The 22,081-nt window shown below is 39.5% G+C and overlaps 2 pseudogenes; both read right to left on the reverse strand.

Moving 5' to 3' along the window:
* Positions 1–572: 572 nt before the first annotated feature.
* LOC118616630 lies at positions 573–671 on the reverse strand (annotated as a pseudogene).
* Positions 672–21,734: 21,063 nt separating this feature from the next.
* Positions 21,735–21,877, reverse strand: LOC118616726 (annotated as a pseudogene).
* Between the last annotated feature and the right edge of the window lie 204 nt (positions 21,878–22,081).

Below are 22,081 nucleotides of genomic sequence, written 5' to 3' on the forward strand. Positions count from 1 at the left end.
TTCCTCAGAAGCTAGCAGCACAATGCTTGGCACATAGTAACCTGTTAAAATTTTTGTTAGAAGCTCATGAATGGGTACTCTACCTACTTTATGCTGACCTACTATAAAGAAAAGTTTGAGTAATAATCTTAACCTGTCTGAGAATCATGACTAAAAACATTCTACCATCTAAGATCCCTGTTTTGAATCAAGGCACCTTTAACACCTAACTCTTTTTCTAAAACAGACAGATAAGTTTGTAAGGAATCAAAACCCAGTAACAAGAGCTTTGCTAGATGAAAATATGCCCACTTATAATAATGCAGGCAAATATTACCTAAACAAATGAGAGTAATAAAAATCATCTAATAAATGGTAAACAGACCGCTAACATTTAAAATAGTGATTTCTTACAATTTAATTGCAGAAAAATCTTTCTCAGAAAAATCCATGTCAACCATCTGACAAGTTTATGGTTTACACTGCAGGGTTTATCAGTTTGGGATTCTGAAATTCTCATGTCATTAAGTAAAAAGAAAAAGACAGGAAAAGGATGATACCATATTTTTTTAAAAGTTTAATAGTACAGTCCTAAAAATATGGAACACTTCATGAATTTGCATGTCATGCGCAGGGGCCATGCAAATCTTCTTTGAGGATGATACCATTTTATTCCATTCTTTTTTTAAAAATTCTCATCCAAGGATACTTTTCCACTGATTTTTTTTTTAGAGTAGAAGGGAGGGAGGGAGAGAGAGAAAAATCAAACATCATTGTAAGAGAGACACAATAATTGGTTGCCTCCCACACGACCAGAAAAAGGGCACTGTGGTGAGCCAAGCCCTCCCTTTAGCTGTTTGTATATAATAATTCACTTAATACTTAGGAACTCTTCAAGATGAATGCATTTTGTTGTCCTCACTTTACTGATGAGGAAACTGAGGAGCAAAACTAAGGTAGTCATCTCAGAATGAAATTACACAGCTTTTATCCAAGTGTGTAAAACAAACCAGCCCCATTAATTAGGAACTCAAGGTTGCTGCTATAACCATATTATTTGATATTTCTACACAGGAAAACGAAACGTTCTTGACTTCAAACTTCAAAATAAAGTATCAAAAGAACATGCATAACTTGTTCAGAAGCTAAGTTTAATTTAAGACTATAAGCAAAGTTGCACAAACAAGGTAGATCAAACCTGCAACCCAGGTACATGCCCTTGACTGGAAGAGAACCCTCAACCCTTCAATCTGAGGGCCAACACTCTAACCACTGAGCAAAACCAGCCAGGGCTTACTCCATTCTTTTGCTAAAACCCAAAAGCTATCCAGATGTACATAATCCTAGGTTTTTACACCTTCAAATCTCTCCCTGGGGGATGATTTCTTTGATGCCCCCCAAACCCTGTGAACCATTTGAATGGCAGAGCAGCAGCTGCTACCTTTTACTGAACATCTATTATGTGTGAGATATTGTGCATGTATTTTCTCAGCTAAGCCTCACAACACAGATGAGATTCTGTTTTACAGGGGAGGCGCAGGAAGGTCACATTGATTTACCAAGGCCCCTTACTAGTGGCAGAACTTGGGAAAAACTATGGGTTTCAACTCCAGATTATTGTATAAAAAGAGGAGTGGTGTCCTGTCATATCAAAGGAACACCAAATAACTCTTTACATTTAAATATGAAATGACAGCAGGCTGTTTATCTTCATTTTCTTTATCTTTTTATTTCCTTCCTTTTCTTTTCTTTCCTTCTTTCTTTTTTTGTTTTTGCTTGGGCCAAATGAAAATTTACTTTGTTTCTGTGCAAACAGTATCAGTAGGTGACAGAAGAGACCAAATTTCTAAAAAATGTTTAATGTTTTTTTGCTCCACAGAGAATAATTCACACCTGATAACTAAGAGCACAACATATTTAAACCAATTAATTTAACCAATCAACCAGTCTACACATTTTTTAAAAGCCAATATAACTCAGCCTATACGAGCAATTTTCTTTCCTTGTGTATATGTCACAAGCACAACAGACTAAGTCCACTGGAATAGCAAATCATAAAGGTAGGGAGAAGGACTTCCCACCTGCTTATGTAACTAAGCATCTTTTCCTGCCTTCTTATGGGAAGAATACAAAGAACTTTGCCTGTTATCAAATCAAACTTTTCAATGAATTCCCATTATTCCTGGGAGTATAGCTTCATCCTGTGATTTTAAGTTGAGCACTACCAAAATACAAGAGAAATCACTAAGATACCTTAAAGCCCTGCCACTCCTAATAAACCAAAATGTCAATGTCTTAATACAATGGAAAACATCAAGTGGGGAAAAATACTGAAATGGGTTGGTAAATGCATCCCCTCCCTTGCAAGAAGGTTCAGACAGCAGCATTTTAAGATTCACATTTGTTCCCCGTCCTCAAATATCTTTTATATCCATTCCCTTCTCTCCAACCTCATTCCCACATTTCTCTATTATAATGGCTTTTAAGCTTTGACCGCAGTCCACAGCAAGAAATACACTCATATCAGCTAACACACAGGCATATAAACAAAACAAGTTTCACAAAACTTCACCTACCCCTATTACATATGACATACTCTAACCCTGTCTTTTTTCTACTCTATTTTTTCAGTGTAGATTGCAACCTACCAATGGGCACAGCCTTAATGACAAACCTCAACCTATTACAGCCATCTCTATGCCCATTATTGATTCATCTTCCATACTAGCACTTATCGTCATAAAATGTAACTGACTATTACTCCTCTGCTTAAAGTATTTGAAAAGTTCCTTCTGCCTTACCTGTAATAATGTTCTTCTGTGATTCTGCCATTCACTCACTCAGCAACTATTTACTGAGAACAAACTATATGCTAGGCACAGTGCTAGGCCTTGGAATACCTTTGTCCAATATGGCTCCTAACATCATGAAGTTTACAATCCAACCAAGACAGTCATTACATAAATATTGCATCCTCTTTTTAATACTCTTATCCACCCCTCCAACTTGCTCATTCCCCTCCTCCACTTTTACCGTACTGTTGTAACTATTCTGATCTGCACACAGGCCCTGGAAAAAGCAAGCCAAACTATTTTATACATCTTGGCCATTGTCCCGTAATGTTCCTTCTGATTGGAATGCCCTTCTCTCCTTTAATCGTCTCACAAATTCCTCCTCAGCTTTCAAGAATCAACTCACGTCTGCTCCTCTATAACGGTTCCCTGAACTCCATTCCATGCCCCTTCAGTTGTTACTCCTACCTCCTGTCACTGCGTACTGGTCACATCTATTATAGTAATGATCACACTGTTTTGTGATTTTTTAAAAAATGTGAGTCTTGCCTGGACATCTTGCATGAGTTATCTTTGTATCCGCATCAAACTTTATTGCTCACTGAATAAATGAATGAATGTATGCTGTAATTTTGTATGGGTCAATAACTCCATTATGCAGATTATTTTAGTTAATCAATGTTTGAAAACATCCATTTTTCTAGATTTTAAAGTAAATATATATTTATTCTAAAGACTTTCTTTTTAAAGTCTGATTTCAATATATAGATGTTTTCCTTCATTAAAAATTTGCTCAGCAGCAGCTAGTCTGACTTGGGATATTTGTCTTGAAATGGGTCCAAAGAATATTTTCAATTTCAATAACTACACTGGCAAGAAAAAGCATACAGGATCTCCAAAATCAATCCATTAGGTCAGTGTCCACGGTGCAACACAGCTCCTACAGTCAATGCAGTGTTATACTATGTGTTTCCATTTCTTAATGCTAATCACTTTTGATTTGAAGATAAGCTGTCAGATGCCATTAATCTATTTGGAATCTCCCACCACCCCCATAGAAGGCTTTACTTTCTCCTTTTCAAATAATTTCCAGGAAAGTTTGGGAGAGCAGGATGACTTTTTAAACAAGCAACTTTAAAATAGGTCATTGTTATATAAGAGTAATACAGAACACACACTGAATTCATGTAGGGAACACTCTCAAGTTCCCTGTCCACTTTTACCTTTTATCACGTTTCCAATTAAGGCTCAGATTTCTCAGTTTTTACTTTTAGGTTTCAATCTTTGTGGGAAGTCCTTATTTTCCTAAATTCCATCACCATTAAATGTTTTCGTTTCTACTGCTACTACGCTAGTCCAAATCTGACTAGTTTTAGGGAGCTCTGAGATTAGCCTAGCGATGAGACCTGGGCAATCTCTACTACTCTCCATGTGAAAATATTAAGACCAACACATCAAGGTCACAGTGAGTATAAAATGAAATAGTATGCATAAGAAAGCCTGGTGGAGGGCCTGGCATCAAGCAGGTGCTAATTAACTGTAAAGAACCTTATTCTTTCTCTCTCAGTCTCCATTCTTGGACTTCACAGTAAAATTCATATTGAACCACAAATGTGATCAATCTTACCATCCACCTCAATTCCTCCAACAGTTCCCCACATCCTATAACAGTGGTTCTCAAAGTGTGGTCCCAGACCATCCACTGAGAACTAATGAGAAAGGAAAATTCTCAGGCCCCATCCCAGACCTTCTCAAATTCTGGAGGGGGTGGAGTGGGGTGGGCAGCAATCTCTTTTCATAAGCTTTCCATATGATTCTGATGTATGTTCGAGTTTAAGAACCACTGACCTAGAATAAAATCTAGTCTAGCATTGTAGGGTTTCCCAAACCAGTTTTCTTCCACTTACTGCACTTGCTTCCTCAGACCTATTCTAAGGCAAGTTCATCTCTGCTTACTTTCCCAACTGAGATTTTACTCATCTGTTATGTCCTCCCCCCTCCAAGACACCACTCCTATCTGACCAAGCTTAAGTCCGGTTTTAATTCCTTACCTGACCATCAGTTTCCAGAAATGTTTTTTCTTTCAATTATTTCTGAATACTCTGGTGATAATCTGCAGAAGTCACAAACTACCTGTTCCTGGCTCACAGAAGATGTGTGAGTAAATCGATTGCCAATATCGTTAAAAAGTTTTAAAATCACATACGAAATATAGATTTTTCAACCTGTGTTGGAGATTGTTCCCACGTGGCAACAATCAGCTGAGAGGTAAATGTTTCAAGCACTCACAGCACTTTCCATGGCAAATACAGGTTTTCTTTAGACATCTTTTAATATCTCAAACCTTGACTTCCACTTCCTATGGTTATGTAACTTTTCACGTTTATGTTGTCTCTAATAGAATACAGGCCTTCGAAGAACTGAATTGTTTGTCCTTTTTAATTCTTATTATGATGAACAAAAAAACAATGTGAAGTGTTTACTGTATAAAAGGAAATATTCTGGGTTTCCTGGACAACCCCGAAATAATTTACAATCGGCACAGACCTTCAGGAAACTTTTGGGTCTCTATCAACTTGGGAAAGTTATAGCCTTTTTGTTTTTGTTTTCCACAGTATACGTACTAGGGCACACCTCTGAAGAAAGAAAATAAAATAAGAAGTATCATTTGGTTTAGGCTCTCTTTCCATTTCTAATGAGAAATACAAATGATCTGAATACGGTACGTTTGCTGGAAGGCTTAGCTCATGCCCGCGCACAGTGTTTGACAAACCTGGGTACTGTCTGAACCCCATTATATCCTGGATTTTATTCCATACAAGACGAGCTCTAATTTCCCTCTTGGGCAGTCGCTGCACCGGACTAGGGTGCTTCTCACGGGCCCGCGCTTCGGTTAACCATTCGCGGGTTTGGCAGCGGCCTTACCGTGTGGCGCACATAAGCTCACAAACCTGCCCAAAATGATGAAACTTTCCAAACACTGTTTTCAGAGCATGTCCTTTATAAGGAGAAACAAACGAAGCTGCCCTTTGAGCCCATTTTGCCGACGCCTGTCCGTCCGCACATCCCGCACACCCAGGGTCACCCAGTGCAATATTCTTCTCTTCCTTCCCCCACCCCAGATCCTCCAGGGGGCGCCCCCGAAGCCGACTGGGCCCCACCCCGGCGGCCCGAGGCGGGAGCCTAGCGCGGCTCCGGACGCCGCGCGCAACCCCCGCCCCATACTCACCCGCCGGGGCCACGGAAGTGCAGCCCCGCCCCTTCCGCCCCTTCCGCCGGCCGAGTCCGCCCCGCCCCGCGCTCGTCGCGGCGCGCAGGCGCAGCGCCCACTGCCGGGCGCGTGGGGGCCGAGTGGCGACGCGGGGCGTGGCCAGGGTCCCGGCGGACGTGGCCGCGGGGTTCCGGCGTGTGGCGGGAAGCGCGTGAACGTGACAGCCTGCGGGGCTGCGGCGGGCGCCGAGCAGTGTCGCGAAGTGGAGCGGCGGAGGGCGGCTCGCGGCCTTTCGGGTGGCTTTTGCTCCTCTGTGGGTCCAGCTCGATCTCGCTCCTGCGGAGCTCGAGGGTGGTCACGTCCGTGCCCTCCCGCCCTGGGCGCTCCGCGGTGCCCGGGAGAAGGAGCCAGAGCCCAGCCGCGGGCTCCGCAGACCTCCCTCCGCTCCCGGGATGAGTGCGGGGTGGAGGGCGAGACCTGGGACTTGGACAAGCTGGCGGGCTTGCGAAGACTCGGGCTCCGCTAAGCAGTGTCGAGCCTGTTGGAATAAATGCTCGACGTTCGGCAGAAATAACAGCTCAAGTTTTTAAACCATGGCGTGGTTTTAAAGGCTGAAAGTCTCGCAGGATTTTCTTTTAAGTCACCCATCCGTATAGATTAAAATCTCTTGCACCAGAAGCAAGGACCCGCGCTCATCACCTTCGAAAAGTCACCTGGGCTATCGCCTGCAATGGAGAGGAAAACGAACTTGCTTAAATAGTTGGCTACCTCCCTTCTCCCTTCGGGGCAGAACGGTAGCTGATACTCTGAAAACCTGTTAGATTATGCAATAAGTAGTAAAACCCGAGTTCTAGGATTTTCAGGAAAAACTGAAGTCTCCACAATGCTTGGTGTAATAGCAAGGAACAAGCTATGACGAATAGAAAAAGTCATAAATGCGGGTTATATTATAATTAGCATCCGGAACCAAGACCCCAGGCCCCACATATGATTTGAATCATTGCACACGTTCGTGAGGGGTTAGTCCTTCCTCAACTACTTGTTATAGGTTGATTGTTATTGAATATAGACCAAAAAAATTTAGTAGCATCTTCATTATTATTTAGACTAAAAGATCACTTTTACCCCAGAGTAATTGTAGAGCCAAGAATAGTCAATTGCAAAAAATTAAACAAGTCCCATTGAAGCAGAGGGTCTAGTGGAAAGAGCGTGGAAGCAGTCAGACCTGGTTTCACATCTCAGCTCCCGAACACAGTACATACAGTTAAGGACAGAATCTGGGAGTAGTTAATTTCCTTAAGTTGGGGTTATCTGTGCAATAGAGTTGGTGGTGGGGTTTTTTGTTTGTTTTGGGGGGGTAGGTGTTACATTTTATGAAAGCTCAGTTTATATTACCTAAGAAAATGAGGAACTTTGTTAATTTTAAAACAATTTTTAATCCACACCTGCTTTGTAGTTGACAAACTTTTTGTTTGTTTGTTTAATACTCACCTGAGGATACTTTTCCATTGATTTTTAGATAGAGTGGAAGGGAGGGAGGGAGGGGGAGAGAGAGAGATCAATGTGTGAGAAAGAAACATCAATGTGAGAGACACACATCAGTTAGTTGTCTCCTGCATGACCAGGGGATTGAACCTGCAACCCAGGTAAGTGCCCTTGACTGAGAATTGAACCTGAGATCCCCTTGGTTGAATGCTGTAACCGCTGAGCCAAACTGGCCAGGGTTAGTCTACGAACGCTTAAACACTTCAGTGCATTTCCCTTTTTTTCTTGTACAGGTGTTCCCTAAACTATATCCTTTGCAAAATGTCAATAGGTGTTCCATGGAAAAAATTTCTTGCATCAGTATTGGGGAAAACACAAACCTGTTGCTGTGAGATTATTGGAAGTACACCTATGTAGCATTTTTGCCAAATACAGTTAGCCTGAATCTGTAAGGAAGCTCAGATAAATTTAGAATGTGGTTTGTTTGGACTTTTCAATAATGTCAGTATCATGGGAAGACAACAACAAAGATAAGACTGATCTCTGTTAAGGCAACTGTGAACTGTATAGGATTATGGATTTTTCAGTACGTGTTGTGGACAGTTGGAGAAATTTGAACATGAAAGCAGATATATAGGCAACAAATTCCTCAGATATGATAATGATATTGTAGTTTCTAGAAGAATGCTTTCAGATAGTCCAGGCCAAAAACAGAAAGTGTATGTAGAGAAAATATGGCACTACGTTAATTTTGGTTCTAGGGATCTGGGTAAATAATATAGTTGGCCCTTGAACAATGCAGGGGTTAGGGGTGCTGAACCCCTGCATAGTTGAAAATCCCAGTGTAACTTTTGACTCTCCAAAAACCTAAATACTAATAGCCTACTATTGACCAGAAGCCTTACTGGTAACATAAACAGTCAGTTAACACATATTTAATACTTTCAGGCCCAAAGGTACCTATATTATGTTTTGATTCATGGGCTAGGCAAAGTTCTACAGCTTCTAAGGTCATCATTCTTGCCCTTGAAGGACCCTAGAAACCCATTTCTGCTTCCCAGCAGGTGGCAGCAAACCAATACTCCATAAGGTGCAGTAAAGTAATTTTCTTGTCCTGGTAAACGTGCAGGTTACAGATTGTGACTTTTCTTAGCTAGAAGAGAAAAAGAATACTACTGCCAGATTGTAGGAATTTATATCAATTTATTAACTAGTTGGGAGAGTGTGTTTAATTTATGTGACTACATTTTATTACATAGTTACATCAATATTGTTCTTCATTGCTTGCCTCTCACAGAACCAAAAATCCATTTGGTAGCAATTCTGTTGGAAGAACAATAATACTCATTTGTTATCTCCATAGATAAACAATGCCCTCCATAGCCATTAATTGGCTAATATCCATTAATACACAGCATTTCAAAATTTATGGGATACAGATAAAGTATTCTTAGAGGAGAATGTATAGCTTTTTCATTCCTTTATTAGAAAAGAAGAGTTAATCAATGACTTAAGTCAGCAAGATGATCCACGGGCCACATCTGGGGAACAGCTTGCTTTTGTGTACTCTGCAAAGCTCTTAGTGAAACCAAGTAAAAAAATAGACAAAGTACCAGTATCTACAATGAAAGATCACTAAAGACCCTACAGACATTAAAATAGTGGTTCCCAACCAGAGGCATTATGTCCCCCAAGGAACATTTGGCAACCTCTAGAGACATTTTTGGTTTGTCAAGATTGGGGAGGCTGTTATCAGCATCTAGTGGGAAGAGGCCAGGATGCTGGTACACATTGTTCTACAGTGCACAAGACAGTCCCCCACAGCAGTTCTGGCCCCAAATATCAGTAGTTCTGAAGTTGAAAGATTCTAATTAAAACCTAAAAGGAAAATATTATAAATTTAGGTCAATAAAATTTGATAATTTAGGAGAAATGAACAAGTTCTTTGGAAAACAAAAATTACCAAAACTAACTAAAGAAGAAGTAGGAAATCTGAATAGTTGTATATCTGTTACACAATTTGAATTTATAATGAAAAACCACTTTACAAAGTCCAGGCCCAGATGACTTCACTGGTGAGTTCCATCAACATTTAAAGAACACACAATGTTAATCTTACAGAAACTGAGAAAATCAAGGAGGAGAGAATATTATTCAACTGATTTTATAACAGCATAGCCCTACTAGAAATATCTGATAAAGACATTAGGAAAAAAATCACAGACCAATATCATTTATGAATAGAGAGGGAAAAAGACAAAATACTAGCCAAATGAACACAGCAATGTAGAAAAAGGACAAAATGCAATGGCCAGTTGGGGTTTTCCCCAAAAGGCAAGGCTTGCCCAACAATTAATAAATCAAACAATAGAATTTACCACATTAATAAAGGAGAAAAAGTCATTATCTCAGTAAATTCAGAAAAAAGCATTTGACACATTTTTTGCCAGTTCGTGATGAAAATGATCACAAAATTAGAAATGAAACTAACTTCATTTTATAAAGGACATCTACAAAAGGCCAATAGCTACTCTGGTGAAATACTCAATCCTAGGGTAAGGAATGAAGGGAGAATGTCTGCTCTCACCACTTCCATTCAACTCTGTATCAGAGGGTCTAGAATTCAGTGGTTCTCAACCTTCCTAATGCTGCCACCCTTTAATACAGTTCCTCATGTTGTGGTGACCCCCAACCATAAGATTATTTTCGTTGCTACTTCATAACTAATTTTGCAACTGTTATGTCTTAGGCGACCCCTGTAAAAGGGTCATTTGACCCCCAAATGGGTCGCGACCCACAGGTTGAGAACCACTGGATAGTGCAGTAGGCAAAGATTAATGAAAAGGTGTGAAGATTAGAAAGTGAAAGTGAAACAATTCATAGTTGTCTAGGTAGAAAGTCTGTTTTATTAACGTTTTGTCTTTAGATTCATATAGAGTGTCTTTAGATTAATAGATTGTCCAAGTAGAAAATCTTTTAAACCCACTAGAATTAATCCTTGAAATCAGTGAGCTCACAGGATAAAAGATCAGTATATAAAAATCAATATTTTGGCCCTGGCCGGTTTGGCTCAGCGGTTAGAGCATCGGCGGCCTGCGGTCCAGAGAGACCCAGGTTCGGTTCCCACTAAGGGCATGTACCTCGGTTGCAGTTTGTCCCTGGCCCTGGTTGGTCGTGCGGGTGGCAGCCACTCGATGTGTATGTACCTTTCATATCAATGTTTCTCTCTCTCTCTCTCTCTCCTCCCTCCCGCTCTATCTGAACAAAAAAATGTCCTCGGGTGAGGATAAAAAAAAAATCAATATTTTGTGTGTTAGCAAGCAACAATTAGAAAGTGAAATTTAAAAATATACCATTTATAATAGTATTATAACTACTTAAGAATAAATTTAATGAAAGACATGCAGGAGCTGTACTCAGAAACTGCAAAACATTGCTGAAATGAAAGATCTAAATAAATGGAGAGAGAGACCACATTCATGCACACAGAACGTGTACCTAGAAAGACCATATTCTGGGCTAGTCTATAAGGATTCAAATCATACAAAATATGTTCTCTAGCCACGGTGAAATTTAAATAAAAGTCAATAAGAGATTTCTGGAAAATCCCCAAATCTCAATAATCTAGGGCATAGATTGTTTAGATGGCTGGCCTGAGAAGTTCAGGTTGACAGAAGACGTTTTCCTTCCCTACACAGCCAGTTGAATCACATAGGAAAGGATCATGCCCGTGTTAACGCCACATTCTAACCAACTGCACTGACCTGGCACTGCCCGAGACTGGGGTATACTGGGCACAACCACAGATGGCTCTTAAGTACTTGAATATCACACTGCAACAGTTCCAGCATATTTGAAATTCATGAGATCATTCTCATTTCTTGCGTGTGTGTTTTTTTTTTCCATCACAGTCTGAAAATAATGATGAAAAATATGGGAACAAGACTGTGGGTGTAGTTGACAAAACAGAAAATCTGTTCCTGGACAGCTTTTGATGAATTTAATAAGTAGAAAGATAATGAGCACAGGCTACATTTGCATAATGGCATAACAAAAATTCATTGAACGATGCTAACGGGAAACCACAGTTTGGAAACTGAACGTAAGATTCCGGTTCTGGCAAGGTTACCCATTCTATTTAATGAAGACGCATGGTTTTAGAGGGGGGCGAAATAACCCCACATGCTTCGTTCCCACTGATTTTAAATATGTTTTCATCTTATGTTTCTAAGAAAATCATTAAAATTCATTTTCAAATACAAAAATTTCTAACATCCAAATTTGTCCTAAGTGTAACTCTTTTAAGGATTTATAAATGTATACTTTGCTCTTTAATAGACATTTGAAATGAGTTGGCACTATAAGACATTTTTAATATTAAAAAGCTTTTAAACTCTTGAAAAGGATTTTAAGTTACTCTCTCCCATAATTACTTATTTGACTGTCAATTATGGTTAGTTTAGCCAGAGAATTTTCAAATTTCACTTTGTAAGTAGAGTTTAGAAGACCATTCTTTCCAGAAGTTTCTTCTTTTTCTAAAAAATGAAAAAGCATTTTAAGTGTTGTCCTCCGCACCCCACCCCCAATATCTACATTTTGCAGTTTTTTACTTCATGTTGCTTCTGATCATCCTGAAAATATTTCATCATTTCGATATAATTTTCTAAAATCACAGGCAAAGTCTTTCCTGATACTCTTTCTACTCTGGGTTTGAACATAAAGGGAAAAGTAAGTATGATTTGTTAACACTTAATCATGGCTAATATCATGGAATTATTTGATGGCCATTTGTTGTTATCGTAATATTAATCGTTCCTCTCATGGAGATGTTTCTGGTATCCTCGTATTTATGAGGAACCTGGGCTCAAGGAGATTAACCAATGTGCCTAAGCTCATATAAGTAAGTGGGAGAGCCAGGGTTTGAGTTAATTCATGTAATTAAACACCAGTGTCCACATATTTAATCACTGGTGTTTACAAGCTCCCATTTTGCTGTGCATTTACTAGAGTAACCAAATTATTTTGGATTCCCCAACTCTTTACGACCTCTCAAATTTCAGTGTTAATCTCTGAAGTATAAAATGAGATATATTAGGCAGCCTGCCTTAAATATGCAGCAATTTTCCAATGTGATACACAATTTCACCACATGATGGTGCCAATGAGGTGAGAAGCCATGTGCTTCTAGTATTTGACATTAGGCTCAAACCTAAATATGAATGTCAACAGAATGTAATTAGAGGTGTTAAAAAATAAGATTTTTTTTTTTTAAGCAGCCATAAAGAATTATAGTCCAGAGGGTCGTTTTAAAACATAAAGAATGAAAAGATCACAACTACAAAAAGGGGAAGGGTAATTGACTCATAAAAGTTAAAAATAAAAAGATAAAAGATGAGCCTTTGTATTCATAAAGAAGTATGTGGGACAGATGTCAGAGACTTCCCACAGGAAGGAAAACACCAAAGGAAATGAATTAAATGAGAGCAGGTGACTTACAAAAAAAAAACAAGAGCAAGAGAGAGACCAGCTGCATAGTGATATAGTTCCAAGGTCGAATGGCTAAGCGTTCCAGTAAGATTCCATGATAAGTACAAGTGGGTTAGCAAAAGCCAGTGACTGAAAGAGCATAGAGAACCTTTAAAAAGACATCACTACTTCTTTTCAAACCAGAATAAACCTTACCATTTCTTTTCTCTGCATTATCACAGGTATAACCTACTATGTAAAGAAGAAACATTGTTTTTCAGAAATTTAATGAAGCAAATTCTTAACACATTGTGTTAATTACAATGATTTCAGGGACGGATTCCCAAAATGTGGTCCCTGGACCATCAGCATCACTTGAAGTTGTTAGAAATGCAGATTTATACTCCACTCCCCCCAACTGAATCAGAAATTCTGGGCATGGGGCCCTTCAGCTGCACCTGAAAGTTTGAAGTCCATTGTATTACTCAAGAAAGAAAAGAGCCCTGGTCAGTTTTTCTCAGTGGTTAGAGCGTTGGCCCAAGGACCAAAGAGTCTCGGGTTCGATTCTGGTCAAGGGCATGTACCTCGGTTGTGGTTCAGTCCCTGACCCCAACAGGGTCCTGCAGGAGGTAGGAGGCAACCATTGTGTTTCTCTCTCTCTCTCTCTCTCTCTCTCTCTCTCTCTCTCTCTCTCTCTCTCTCTTTCTCACTCCCTCTCCCTCCCTCCCACTCTATCTGAAGATAAATAAAATATCCTGGGGTGAGGATATTTTTTAAAAAGAAAAAGAAATTTATCAAAGTATTATTATTATTATTTATTTATTTATTTATTTATTTATTTTTTTATCCTCACCGGAGGACATTTTTCCATTTTTTGTTCAGGTAGAGTGGGAGGGAGAGAGAGGAACAGAGAGAGAGAGAGAGAGAAACATCAATGTGAAAGGAACACATCGAGTGGCTGCCACCCGCACAACCGACCAGGGCCGGGGACAGACTGCAACCAAGGTACATGCCCTTAGCGGGAACTGAACCCTGGTCTCTCTGGACCGCAGGCGGACACTCTAACCGCTGAGCCAAACCGGCCAGGGCTCAAAGTATTATTAACAATATAAATTATATTCTAAAGGAAAGGAATGTTATTAGGCATTTAAACATGATTGTGATGTGTAGTTTTAATAATGGAAAATGCCTATAATATAATGGAGAAAAAATCAGAATAGAAAATTGATCTTAATTGTGTAAAAACAATTCTAGAAAAAAAAAGAAGGAAACAAGCAAAACTAGTTAACAGCAGCTGCCTTGAAGTGATGGGATTATAGGCACCTTTTCCCCCATTTCTTTATATTGCAGATGATGTTTTCAAATTTTCCATAAGGAGCCATTTTACTCCTATAGAAAATGTGTTTGTTGTTTATACAAAACTCAAATTTAACTAGGCAGCCTCTGTTTGGTCTGCCAACCTAACCTAAAACTAAATGCATTTTGAATGTCTAGAATTTTGATGGTTACATTACCACAGTTATTTTTTAGGACAGTGGTTCTTAACTTTGATGGCAGATTACAATCAACTAGGAAGCTAAAATCTCGGGTAGGAACCAGCATCAATATTTTTAAATTGACCTTCCCCCACTCTGTCCACTATCCATTCCTGTCCCAACCATGTGATCCGAATGTGAGGTCAAAGTTTGGGAAAAAAGATCAATATTTTTAGGTAGTTAAATATTCTCCAGGTTACACAGAGCTCCATAAAATGAAAAATCAAATTTCCATAATAATTACCATAATCTAATATGATGTCTCCAAACACACTTTTTAAAAAATTTTTTTTTTCTCTATTGATTTTAGAGAGGAAAGGAGAGGGAGAGAGAGATAGAAACATCGATGAGAAAGAACGTGGATTGGCCGCCTCCTGCATGCCCCCCACTGGGGATTGGGCCCACAACCTGGGCATGTGCCCTGACCGAGAGTAGAACCAGTGACCTCTTGTTGCAGGGGTCCACACTCAACCACTGAGCCACACCAGCCGGGCTAAACACTCTGTCTTAACTTGACAGTAATATATGCAAAATATCTGACATGATTACTTTAGAGGTACCCTGTTTTTTTTGCTCTGTTTCTTTGGTAATGTTCAAGCTTTCTTTCCTCTCATTCAGGAGAAAAATTGCTAAGGATGACGGTATAAAAGCAAGCAAAAGCTCTTCCCTAAGCTGAGATGAAAAGCTATGCAGTGTATTTTTTTAGAATTGAATTTGGTGATGGACTTTTATTTTAGAATAGAAGGAAAGACATTTTAGGAAAAGGAACCGATATTAAAGTATGAGCAGTTGCCTTGGAGCATAATTCAGTATTTATCAAACTCCTTGTGTATTTCTGCTGAACTTGGAAAGAGTAGCTTTGGGCTCAATATTCAACTGTTTATGATAGATATTCTTAGTCCTTTTCACATCAATTTCAAATATATTTGTTTATTTTGTTTCTTTTCAGTTTCACAAGAAAGAGAGACAAGACTGAACTGCTGAATGTTGCCCTTTTTTTTTAAATCTTAGGCCCTATTTGTTAGGATAAATGAGAAATGTCTATTTATTTAAGTGGAAGAACTCCATTGCCTGTGTCAGCCTGTGTCCCTATGATAGAATCAGTAGTTGTGGGTCAATTGCTCCTACATTTTCTAGCCTATTTTAACAGCTCTTGGGAATATCAGCAAATTTTTTGAAAATAATTGATTATAAACCTTGAAATAACCATTTTTTGCTTGACATCCTAAATCATTATTTTCTCCCTAGGGAGAGTTGAAGAGGTGTCTCCCAAATACCTCATCATTATTACTTAATGAAAATTGCTGATTGGAAAGAGAACTTACCCGAATGCCCATGGTTTCGCGGGGGAAGCCTGCTGGTCACCCTGATAGGGGTATTGGGGCTGACTGCTCCGTCCAGAGCCTTCGGCCTCACAGGCTTCATTCATAACCTCTCAGGTAAACGGCTCATGTTAAACACACCCTTGGAGACAAATGTGTGACCAGACACCAATTTATTGATTGGTTATAAAAATATAACATATACTTATCAATAATTCTCTCTATAGGCAAATTTCCATTAAAGGCCAAATTTCAATCAGAAGAGATGATACTAATGGTTGGTGTCATCAATCTATACCCAGCTCCATGTTGGGCTTTTATATCTTCTACAATGCTGATTACCAGTTGTGACTGATACATGCTCCCCCATCCCCCAACATAAAACACTCAATCTGATTACAGTCAAGTGTTGTTGGGCAAAGGTGCATTTCTTACCCCCATGGGGCTCTTGCATTATTGATGAAATGATGCTGCATAAGCTTTTCAAATAGTTTTTAGCTATATTTTTCTCGTTTCTTATTTGGAGGAGCATTTCAACTCTGAACTAGAGCTGCATGCGAACAGAACTCTTGTCTCATTCACGACTGTACTCCGGAGCCTAGAACAGTGCCTATAACATAGTAAGCATTAACAATAATAGAATGAAAAAAATTGATGTTGTCTAGTCATGGTCAGTGTAGCTCAGTTGGTTGGACTTCCTTCCGTGCACTGAAAGGTCACCAGTTCAATTCCCAGTCAGGGCACATGTCCAGGTTATGGGTTCAGTCCCTGGTTGGGATGCTGGAGGCAACCAATCAATATTTCTCTCTCATCTCTCTCTTTCTCTCTCTCTCTCTCTCTCTCTCACACACACACACACACACTCCCATCCACTCTCTCTAAAAAAAAAAAAAAAATCAATAAAAACATATTTTTTAAAAAACGGATGTTGTCTCCAGGTCTCCCTAAGAACCAATGGAGTATTCCCCTTTTTAAGGATAGCAACGGAAATTGCTCACAAAGCCCTTGTCTTTGACCCACCAATATAAATGGACCTCCCCAGCCCCACCCACCACTTCATTATTCTCTCTTGTCTTTGCTTTCCTTCAGCATTTCCACAACTGGTAGTTTGCAGTTTGTTTGTGTTTGTTTATTTAAGGTCTCAATCCTGAGCTCTGCAGGACAAGGACTGTGTCTGTTTTATACATAGACACTATCTACAGCCTACCTTAATGCTGTGGACTTCGTGATATTTAATAAAACTCACATTGCATTTTATGAGCCAGAGCTACCTTGAAGTCATAGGAGGAATAACTAATGACTTGGGGACTTTGAATAGCAGGCTAGTTGGATAAGGAGCTATTTTGGACCACAGGCAGCCATCCCAGCATCCCGAAATCACACCCCATGGGGCGCGCTGCTCACAGACAGACCATGGGTCATTGGTGTTTCCCAGGCTGTCAGTAGCAGGAAAGAGCAAGGAAACAGGTTAAGTTCATGTGCATTTTGTAATTTGAAAGTTAAGATTAATCTATTATATTTTGTAGAAATCTAGTTGCATCTTTAAAAATCACTGTGCTCCTAGGAGTTGTTCATCTCAGCATTATGACATTCAGTTAATGGTGCACTTGGCCTTGACTATTGAATTTTATATATTGAAATACCATTTACATCTGTTAATTTCACATTTTTTATTGTGTGTTATAATAGCCAATGCACAGAGATAAATCGGGTGCTTAGAGGTAGTTAAGTATAAAACGGTCATGTGACTACCACAGATCAACACTGAATGTAAACGGTGAACAGGGGTCCAGTGTGGAGAGCGAATGTGAAGCTGTATGTGCTAGACCGAGTGCATTGTGATGAATATGTGAAAATTGGATTTTATCAGACCAGCAATCAATTTGCCTCCAGTTTCTATTGCATTGTCTCTTACCAAATTTTGTTAAAGAATGGCAAGCAGCCACAGAAGCTTTTGCATGGCTTTCAAAGCACCGTGACCTTTCTGATAAACCAATTGAGTTTTTCCTGAACAAGCACAAAATAATGCTTCCTAATATGAAATTGATAAATTTTGTCATTTAAAGGTGGAGAAGAGACCAAAACTATAGAAACATTATTCAAAGTTTTGCACACGCATGTGCACACACACACACACAGAAGTCATACTATTGCTAAAAGTTTAGAAATCCAGCTAAAGGTTAGTGAATAATTACCATGTTCAGGAAAACACTTCAGCTGCTAGGAGTTTCATAATCTGTGTGGACTGTTGTGCATCCTATAGTATTAACGGCAGACGGCACTGAAGGGCAATGTCCATCATGAGTGCACGCTAGCAGACATTTGGCTTACATTTGGGAAGAATCACAGGTGTGCACAGTGTCAGTCAACACTTGACAGAAATGCGCACATACGTATGAAAGGGAAATGCTCAGTTACTGATTGGGTAGTCAATGGCTCTACCCCCATGCTGGAGGAGAGTTTTCATGTGGTTAGCAATTATTTTGTGAGCCAGGATGTAGGCTGGCAAGACCGACAGCAACGTTAATGCTGTCAATGAGGAAGTGCTGACTTATTTGGAAAAAATTGTCCCTTTACCCATTGTTTACCCAGAACATTGTTGGTGAAAGTAGTTAATACGTTCAAATCGTGGTCAAGTGAGTGTTTATCTTTTAAGCGTGCTTTGTGAAGGAATTGGGAGAGTAAGTCTTCTAGTCCACACAGAAGTAAATTGTTTATCGAGGTGAAAGTGTTAAAACAAGCTTTGAAAATTAGGGATGAGGTTAAAAAAAAAAAAAAAAAAAAAAGGCATTTCTGCATGACACTAGTAATGCCCATTCTTTTAAAAAGTAGTTTTTTCAAGTAGCATATTTCAATGATACATGCTATATTTTATTAGCCTCTATCTATCATGGCAGAGTGTAAATTTTATTTTAAATATTGTGGCTATTAGGATTTCTTAAGACCAAATTATGCTATAAATATTTTAACCAAAAAGTTTGATTTTAAACACTTGATTTTTTCATTCATTGGAGATATCCCAGACATTATGAAATGTACTTATATGTCATGTTCCAAAAAAAATAAATACAATAGAAGAAATAAATCTAAACGCTGCCCCCAAAACTGAAGTAACACTTTCCAGAGCCAAGTGGAGTAGGACCCTATTTACCATCATCTCTGAAGTTGAAACAGAACATTCCACATACTGTGAGATACATGTATAATCCTAGTGCCTGACTTAGTGCTGAGACAGAACTGGGTACATATTTTAGCCATATATTTAGAATCATCAGACAGAGTCCTGAACAACTCTGCCAATCCTGACGACCCACAATCATGATTAGGACTTTCTGCTTCAGCAGAAATCAAGTAAGGAAAAAAACTGACCAGCTGTGGGCTTTGACCTGCGTCTCAAGCTGTCTGTCTCTTAGAGGGTTACAGAAACTTTGGTGAAAGATTACAAACAGGATCATCCCTTTCACTGATAGGGAGTATTAATAATTATTATTAACTGAAAACTGCTTTGTTTTAGATGAACCTGGAAAACATTATGCCAAGTGAAATAAGCCTGGTACAAAAGAACAAATATTGTATGAGTCCATTTATATGAATTACCTAGAATGATCATCTTCATAGAGACAGAAAGTGAGATAGCATTTACCAGGGAGCTGATGGTGGGGGACAGTCTTGCGGGACTGAGCCCTTAACCTGTGGGATCGGATGCCCTCTCCAGGTAGTGTCAGCATGCAGTTAGGGTACAGGACACCCAGCTGGTGTCTGAGGATTGCTCGGTGGTGGGGAAAGCCGCACACATTGGAAAGGGTATCAGAATTAAAGGAACCCTTATATTATTAATTTTTGCTTCTCACACACATTTTATGTGATCACTGCAGGTTTTCAGTGCCTCAGTTACTGCCAAACGATCTTAAGACTTTTTGTTATATAGTCTGCTTAAAGTAACACTTACTGGTTTTTCTTCCTAGAAAAGAAATGCAATCTTATTGAAGAAAAATTGGAAAGTACAGATCAGACAAAAGAGTGAACTAAAGAACCCGTGATCCCCCTGTCTAAGAGCAATCACTGCTAACAACTTCTAGATATCAAGTCAGCTCTCTTCTTATTATAAATATATGCACATTTATTTACTACAAAGAGACCACTCAGTACATATTTTTTAAAATCTATTTTTAAGTTGTCTACCACAAACTTTTCCCCATGCCAATAAATATTCATCCACAATGTAACTTTTAGTGGCTATAAATTCCAAGTTTGTAAACATGCATGTATAATATTAAAATGCAGTCCTGAACTATTGGCATAGACTTTGCAGGTTCAGGAAATACACCGATGCTTTCACACATTTTGTCTCTTCTGTGTTGCTCTTCAAAGCATTTTTTTAAAAAAAGGATTTGGCCAGCCCGTCCTGGTCCCTCCACAGCTGCATTTGGACACTCGATGCAGCCGCAGCTCATCAAGGCTGTGTGTCACTAACACACTTGCCTGTAATACATAGAGTGCCTAGACGAATCCTGAACAATGAGACACCTGTTAGCCGCTCAGGTGTGTTTATTTATACATCGATTGTCGTCTCCTTGTGCACCCTGGACTATAGGTGGTGGTGACCAACTGAAACGCAAAGTGTAACACAGACAACGCAGAAAGCACAGACCTTCTTCCAAGAAATGACTTTGGCTTTTAATTGAAATCTGTAGAGAACACCACTCTTTTCCACAGATGATGCTATCTAAGTATTTCCATGTGCCTCCCCAAACCCTATTTGTAATTAGGTTCCTATATCAAAGGCCCTCGGAGATCAAAAGGAGTTGAGGGCTGCTGGCAGAACCACTGTTTCTCGGGGAGGAAAGAATGTGTTGGTGAAAGGGAGACGTTTCTCCTCCAGCCTTTCTCAGTGACCCCAGTGAGGCTCCCCCCACCCCTCAGAGTCACCCAAAGTAGAGCAACATTCCTGCCAGTTTAGCTAAACTACTCATGAGTCCCCACTCGGCTCCTCCGGGAAAATCAACTCCCTTAAGTTGAGGACCAAGTGGGTCACCGACTCAAAGGTCCTGAAGGCGAGAGTGTTTATTTCAAAGTAGGAATTAAAGTTATGAATAGCATCAAGGATACTATGAAATTAAAGATTAAGTGTAAATTTTAATTTTGAAATACATAGGCTACTGAGTCACTTAGAGATCTCACTATTTCGAAACCACAAGCATTTCTAAGCGAGGACGAGAATAAGCACCAACTGGAAAACAAAGGATTCGAGATGACACACTTTGAGAAACAGAGCTAGCAAAATTCTAACATCTGTGTTGGCTTAGGGATCACATGTATGTTTCCCCTTTCAATTTGTCAAATCACTTAGAGAACGCATCATGTGTTTTTCCCAGAGAGGGCCTTTGTTAACAACAAATAAACTGGACACTCTGAGATAGAGTATCTGAAAGAAGATAGTATATCCATAAAATAAGAGTTAAATCTGATAAGAAAAAAACAACCAGGAAAAAATAGTTCTTGGCAATGGAAACATATCTGAAATGAAGCCTTCAACCGAAGGGGTGGGTGATACAGATGAATAAAGCTCACGGAAAAATCTGTACCGGTTTCCTATTGCTTCTGTAACAAGTTACCACAAATGTAGTGGCTTGAAACAACACAAATTCATCATCCGACAGTTCTGGAGGTCAGAAGTGCAAAATGAGTCTTCCTGACAAAGAAGAGATCCCAACAGCTTTCGGTGGAAGAAAACAGCAGGTCATTTTTAAAAGACTGGTCATCAGACTGGCATCAGTTTCTCCCCAGCTATCCTAGTTGGCAAAGAAACTCAGTCGGTGCCTTCAAAGTTCTTGGGGCAAACTATACTCAACCTGGGATTCTGTCCCCAAACTGTCCATCAAGGAGGACAGCAAAATGTAAAACATTTTCTCAACGTTAAACTTTATTTAAAATTTTTTTTGCAGGGGAGAGTGCAAATGCAGTCCCCCACTACCACAAATTGGGGAAATTACAGGAAATTACTGGAGTACAATGAATAAAATGAATAAGCCTCACCCTGGGAAAACCACCTTCGTGATCATGGTATCTCCCCTGCCAGGTAAGTATAACCTTCATTTTTTAAAAAGGAGGTAACTTGTAGTTGCACTTCAGAAAAATGAGGACCTAACTCAACAAAGAGGATGATATGGAACCCAGGAAACATGAGTTCAACCTACAAGAGCAGTGAAGGTAAAGTCCTGGGAGTGTGTTCAGGCCTAGAGAGTGACTTCTGTAGATTGGAGGGGGAGGGGAACAGCCCATGAGGGAGGG

Source organism: Molossus molossus, unplaced genomic scaffold, assembly GCF_014108415.1.
Source record: "Molossus molossus isolate mMolMol1 unplaced genomic scaffold, mMolMol1.p scaffold_m16_p_4, whole genome shotgun sequence".
NCBI classification, from domain to species: Eukaryota; Metazoa; Chordata; class Mammalia; order Chiroptera; family Molossidae; genus Molossus; species Molossus molossus.